The 6,949-nt window shown below is 29.9% G+C and overlaps 2 pseudogenes; both read left to right on the top strand.

Annotated features, from left to right (window-relative positions):
- The first annotated feature begins 751 nt into the window (after positions 1-751).
- Positions 752-3,036, top strand: LOC149206487 (UDP-rhamnose/UDP-galactose transporter 6-like; annotated as a pseudogene).
- Positions 3,037-4,251: 1,215 nt separating this feature from the next.
- On the top strand, positions 4,252-6,644 carry LOC149206486 (UDP-rhamnose/UDP-galactose transporter 5-like; annotated as a pseudogene).
- The last annotated feature ends 305 nt before the right edge of the window (positions 6,645-6,949 follow it).

The following is a 6,949-nucleotide window of genomic DNA, read 5'->3' as shown; positions in this document are numbered from 1 at the left end:
GTTTTTTTAGCATCCTAAAAAACATGGGCACTTAGGTTGTGAAGAGTACACCCCTCAAAATTGTGATTCCAATGAATCCATCTCAGATTCTAGACAAATTAGACCACAAAATAGGTTGGAAAACATTTCAAAAGATCTAACAAATAACCTATACTATATTTTAATTTTAATTTATTAAAATTTAATATTATTATAATATTAATTAAATAATTTAAAATAAATATTTTACCTTGTTCTCTCTAGTAGTAAAATCAATTTGAGCAAATTTATCATTTTATTAATTTGGCCCTTCTATCCATTTATTATATTTTTCTAGTTCTTCTAATTTAATATAATTTTAATACTAATTTAATAATTTTAAATAGATATTTACCATTTCCACTTTAATATTCAAATAAATTTGACCAAATTCACTATTTTATTATTTTATTAATTTGATCCTTCATCCCATTTATTATAGTTTTCTAATTCTTTTAAATTAATATATTCTATTTATTCTAATATAACCATAACCTTTCCCTAACCTCCAAAAAAAATAATAACTAGCAATTGCACCACATGTTGCAAAGGAAATGTCATAAGGCACCAAAAATTGGTAACATTTCATATGAGGAACTATTGACTGTAGAATAATAGGCTCATTATGTTAAGTAAAATATTAAGTTAGGAGATGATTTCCAATTCCAAGTGCTTAAAAATAAACAAAGCTTCTACTCAAATATAAAATATTATTTTGAGGTTCCATTCATGGATGTTCAATGTTACTAGGGCATTTGTTGGGATTATTATGGTTTGAAAAGGTCTCATGGCTAGATATGGCTTCTCTTTTGGTCAGTCTCTCGTCCTATAAATCTCCTGTCGTTTAACTTCATTAAATTGAAGCATTTTCTATATAAGATTTTCTTGATATTTATTATCTGGTTAGATGGTTTTGTTTGATTTTTTGCTTGTTTTCTGTAAAAAGCATTAAGCTCGAACCCTTTTCTCTAATGGGAATTTTGATACATATATATTTTTGTGTGAGAGAGAAAGGGAGTGTAAGTGATTTTCATTTATTTCTATTATAGGTCACGACACTGGTCATAATTTGGCGGAATGGGAAAATTTTGTTAGATTAATTCTTTGATCTTTGAAGTGGAGTTCTTATTTTCTTTCTATGCAACTACCACATTGACAGGCTTACAATTTGGAATCGCCATACTGATGACAATTATTCTTCGTTGTATGGGTTATATCCAGCATTCCCATTTACCTTTCTCCAAGCTTGCAAAATTTTTGATATGTGCCAATTTCTCCATTGTTGGCATGTATGTCAGTCTCACGTGGAATTTTGTTGGTTTTTACCAGGTGAGATTGATAGACTTACTTTCTCTTTTTTTCAAATAGGTATGCCACTCCTTTGTAAGATTTAAATCAATACAATTCATTTCTCACCTTTTATGTTTATTTGTATGTAAATAAATAACTTCACTGCTTTCAGAGTTACTGAGAATTGTTGGAATTTTTTATATGGAACCTAATAAATACGAAAAATATTGCATCCAATAAAAGTGTTGAAAGTATGGAAAATTGTAGGGACATATAAAGTTCAAAGTGAAAAATGTGATGCAAATTCTTGAAATTTGTTATTCAACATACATTAAATGAGGAACCAAACAAAGAAATGAAAAAGAAAATTAAGCAACAGAGGAAGAAGATCAATGCCAAAGATCAAATCGTTATTATAATCATATAATCCTTCTTAAAATTCACAATATTGGCATATAAATATTTCCCGACTTCCTATTTGTAAATTCCATAAGTTGAACTATTATATTTTTGGGAGTATTTTAATGCAATGTTATTCCAATCCCACATGCTTGTGGCTTATTGACAATTGGCATGTACCATATTTTAGTAAAAAATTAGGACCCTTACATAAGCATTCTTCTTGTTGGTGGAGTTTATTGAATGGTTCAGAACTCGTTCGTTACAGTGTCTTGCTCAGATTGAATTTTATTACTTAAATATCTAAACTTTTTTATGAGGTTCACTTTGTATTGCATTGTTTAGTATGATCACTATATTTTATTATTTTGAATGTAATGCCTTGTTTTTGTTAAGATTTACTTTCTTATATGAGCTTCTATTTGTTTTATAGATAGAAAAGTTGAGCATGATACCTATATCTTGCCATTTTGAAGTTCTCTTTGACCAGATTCGTTATTCAAGTAATACCAAGTTAAGTATAATAGTAGTGCTAGTTGGTGTAGCAATATGTATTGTGACAAATGCCAGTGTTAATACTAAAGGTTTTGTAGCTGTTGCGATTTCAGTAAGGAGAACTTCTATTCAATAATATGTAAGTCTTAAATCATCCTTTTTTGTTTTTTGCATTTGAGGTACTTCAATTTCGTTGATTAGGCTAATAAATGTTTCACTATTTTCTTATACAAAGCTCTTTTATGTTGTTGTATACACAATATGTTCACTACATATAGAAGAAATATACATTGGGTTCTTTTCATCTTCTTGGACATATTGTGCCATTGCAAGAAGCTACCTCGCTCATTTTAGGTCATTTTCTTGATTACTACCTCACAAAAAAAGAGTGGATCTTTATGATTATTCTATAACTTTTGTGGTAATATGAAAATGGAATCATTCCTATATTATTTTTATATATGTAGTATTCCTTTTTATGTTTTACATAAGCTAAATCATAGGCTCAAAACCTTGGGCAAATGATATTCCTCCGATATTAGGTCAATTAGAATTGTGTAGCTAATCTTGTGTGTCATGGCTGTACAACTCTTCATTACACTCTCATGCTTGATCACAATTCGCACCAATCTTAGCCAATTCATCTACATTGGCCTATTCATAGCATTCTCATTTCAAGTTCTTGGTCATATGAAGGGTATCTTTGTCCTTGTACTGGAATTCATCTTTTTTGGCAAAGAAGGGTTAAATTCACAGGTGGTCTTGAGAATGTTTCTAGCTGTGATTGGAGTGATTTGGTATGGTAATTCATTTGAAAATCCTGGGGGTAAATAATGGTATATGTATCCGATTTCTGGTGAAAGGAACCTGAAAATTGGGGGATCTAAAGATGGAGGGCTTGAAAATCTTAAGTTGAGTCTACACCTTATAACTGAGGTTTTCCCAATGATACACATTGCTTGTGGGATTCATCTGGGCTTCATTTATTATTGTTATATATATATATATATATATATATATATATATATATATATATACATATATATATATATATATATACATATATATATACATATATATATATATATATATATATATATATATATATATATATATATATATACATATATATATATACATATATATATACATATATATATATATATATATATATACATATATATATATATATATATATATATATATATATATATATATATATATATATATATATATATATATATATATATATATATATATATATATATATATATGTCCTGGTTTGCGATACATTTAAGAGATTGTTGAGTAATGTTCCATGTGGTACAGTAAAAATTTCTGCACAAATTTATTATAAGAGCATTAATTTGTATACAGCTGCTACCCTTTCCAAGGTAGAGGAAGTACAACATAAAATCTTTAATTGTTCAACCTTGCAGTTTTATTTTATGCAAGCAAGGCTTCTACATCATCATTTTTTTCTTCAAAAGCACTCATTATTTATTGTATGTTTGTCATTTCTCAGTTATTATTAGAGATTCAAGTCTCTTTTCTCAGAATTGCAAGAAAGCGTATGCATACTGGCTTCTATAATGACTCTTGTTCTCACATAATATGTGCCTACCAACTCATTTTTTGCTAATTTATCACAATACCTATATCTAATAAGCACATAAGAATCATTTACTCTAGAAGAATAGGCTCGTTGTGTTAAGTAAAATATTTAGTGAGGGGAGGAGCCTTTATAGGGTGTAAAGGGATATGTTTCCTTTGTGTTGCTCAATTCTATATTTTTTAGGAGCATTGGATGACTTGGGTTTCTGGTTTTGGGGGATTGGTGATTTGGGTTTCTCTTTGTTTTGTATATTAGTTGTTATGCTCGTTGGTATATTGAGGATCTATAGCACTTGAGGTCATTTGTATGATTTATGTGCACCATAGGGAATTTGGGCACTTTGAGCTTTCAGGATTCAAGATCCAGATCTGATAGCATAAATTGATGGGCTGGAAGTGATTGGATCTCTATGTAATTTTAGAGGTTAGGTAGGCATGGAACCTGCAAGCAAGGCATATAGGAAGGAAACCCTTGATGTGGCAACATGGATGTTCAATGTCAGCACATCTATTGGGATTATTATGGTTAAAAAAGGTCTAATGGCTAGATATGGCTTCACTTTTGGTCAGTCTCTCATCCTATAAATCTCCTGCTATTTAATTGATTCAGATTGAAGCATTTTTAATTTCAAAGTTTATTGATATTTATTCTCTAGATAGATGGATCTGTTTGATTTTTTACTTGTTTTTTGTAAAAGGCATTAAGTTTGAAACCTTTTCTATAATGGGGAATTATGATACATATACATTTATGTGTGAGCGAGAGGGAGTGTAAGTGATTTTCATTTATTTCTATTATAGGTTAGAACACTGCTCATGATTTGGGGGAATGAGCAAATTTTGTTAGATTAATTCTCTTATCTCTAAAGTGGAGTTTTTGTTTTCTTTATATGCAGCGACTACATTGACAAGCTTATATTTTGGAATGACCACACTGATGACAACTATTCTTCATTGTATGGGTTATATCCAACCTTCCCATTTACCTTTCTCCGAGCTTGCGAAATTTGTTATTTGTGTCAATTTCTCGATTATTGGCATGAATGTCGGTCTCATATGGAATTTTGTTGGTTTTTACCATGTGAGATTGATACACTTACTTTCTCTATTTTGCAAACAGGTATGTCGCTCCTTTGTAGGATTTAAATCGATACACTTCCTTTCTCACCTTTTCTATTCATTTTTATGTAAATAAATAGCTTAGCTACTGTTAGAGTTACTAAGAATTCTTGGAATTTTTTTATATGGAACCTAATACATACGAAAAATATTGCGTCCAATAAAAGTGATAAAAGTATGGAAAATTGTAGGAAAATATAAAATTCAAAGTGTGGAATGTGATGCAAATTCTTGAAATTTGTTATTCAACATACACTAATGAGGAACCAAATGAAAAAATGACAAAGAAAATCAAGCAGAAAAGGAAGAATATCAATCCCCAAGATGAAATCATTATTATGATCCTTCACCCCTTCTTTAAATTCATAATATTGGCAAATAAATATTTCCTAACTTTTTACCTGTAAATGACATAAGTTGAACTATTAAATTTTTGGGAGTATTTTAATGCAATGTTATTCCAATCCCACATTCATGTGGCTTCTTGCAAATTGGCATGTATCCTATTTTAGTAAAACATTAGGGGCCTTAGATAAGCATGCTTCCTGTTGGCGGAGTCTATTGAATGGTTCATAACTCATTCATTACAATCTCTTTCTCATATTGAATTTTATTATTTAAATATCTAAAAAAAATTATGAGGTTCACTTTGTATTGCAGTTTTGAGCATGATAAATATATTTTGTTGTTTTGAATGTAATGCCTTGTTTTTGTTAAGATTTAGTTTCTTATACGAGATTCTATTTGTTGTGTAGATAGAAAAGTTGAGCATGATATGTGTATCCTTCTTTTTTGAAGTTCTCTTTCAAAATATTCGTTATTCAAGAGATACCAAGTTAAGTATAATAGTAGTGCTAGTTGGTGTAGCAATATGTACTATCACAGATGTCATTGTCAATACTAAAGGATTTGTAGTTGTTGTGATTGCAATATGGAGAAATTCTATGCAACAATATGCATGTTTTAAATCATCCTTTAACAACACTTTTCTATGTTTCATTAATGTCAAAGACATACAATATTTTGTTGTTGTTTGCATTTGAGGTACTCCAATTTTGTTGATTAGGCTAGTAAATGTTTTGTTATTTTGTGATACAACGCTCTTTTATGTTGTTGTATACATAGTATGTTCACTACCTTCAAATCAAATACACAATGGGTTCTTTTCATATTCTTGGACATTCTGTGCCATTGCAATTAGCTACCTTGCTCATTTTAGGTCATTTTCTTGATTATTGGATCGTAGAGAAAAGAGTGGATCTTTATGATTATTCCACAACTTCTACGGTAAGATGGAAAGGGAATAATTCCTATCTTATTTTTCTAAGTATAGTATTTTTGTTTATTTGTTACATAAGTGAAATCACAGGCTTAAAAACTTGGGCACATGATATTCCTCCATCATTAGGTTAATTAGAGTTCTATAACTAATCTTGTGTGCCATCATTGTTCAACTCTTCCTTACAATCTCATGCTTGATCGCAGTTGGCATCAATCTTAGCCAATTCATCTTCATTAACCAGTTCACAACAATCTGATTTCAAGTTCTTCGTTATATGAAGATTATCTTTGTCCTTGTATTGGAATTCATCTTTTTTGGCAAATAAAGGTTAAATCCCGGCGATAAAGAAAAACATATGTATCTAATTTCTAGTGAAAGGAACCTTAAATTTGGGGATTCCAAAGATGGAGGGCTTGCCAAAATTTAGCAAATTAGAATATGTTACTGCTTAGGTTGATTCTACACCTGATAACTTAGGCTTGCCCAATGATACACAATTCTTGTTGGATTCATTTGGGCTTCATTTGTTGTTGCTATAGATATTTGTCTTTGTTGGCATTACATTTAAGAGATTGTTGAAAATGTGCCATGTGGTATAGTAACAATTTCTCCACAAATTTATTGTAAGAGCATGAATTTGTATAAGGTTGCTACCCTTTCAAAGATAGAGGAAGTAAAACATAAAATCTTTAATTCGTCATCCTTGCAGTTTTATTTCATGCAAGAAAGGCT

This window comes from Pinus tabuliformis, chromosome 1_2, assembly GCF_031772625.1.
Source record: "Pinus tabuliformis cultivar Carrire ecotype Pingquan chromosome 1_2, CPIR1, whole genome shotgun sequence".
Taxonomy (NCBI): domain Eukaryota; kingdom Viridiplantae; phylum Streptophyta; class Pinopsida; order Pinales; family Pinaceae; genus Pinus; species Pinus tabuliformis.
The sequence above is the reverse complement of the archived record's forward strand: the minus strand, read 5'-3'. Positions and strand labels throughout refer to the sequence as shown.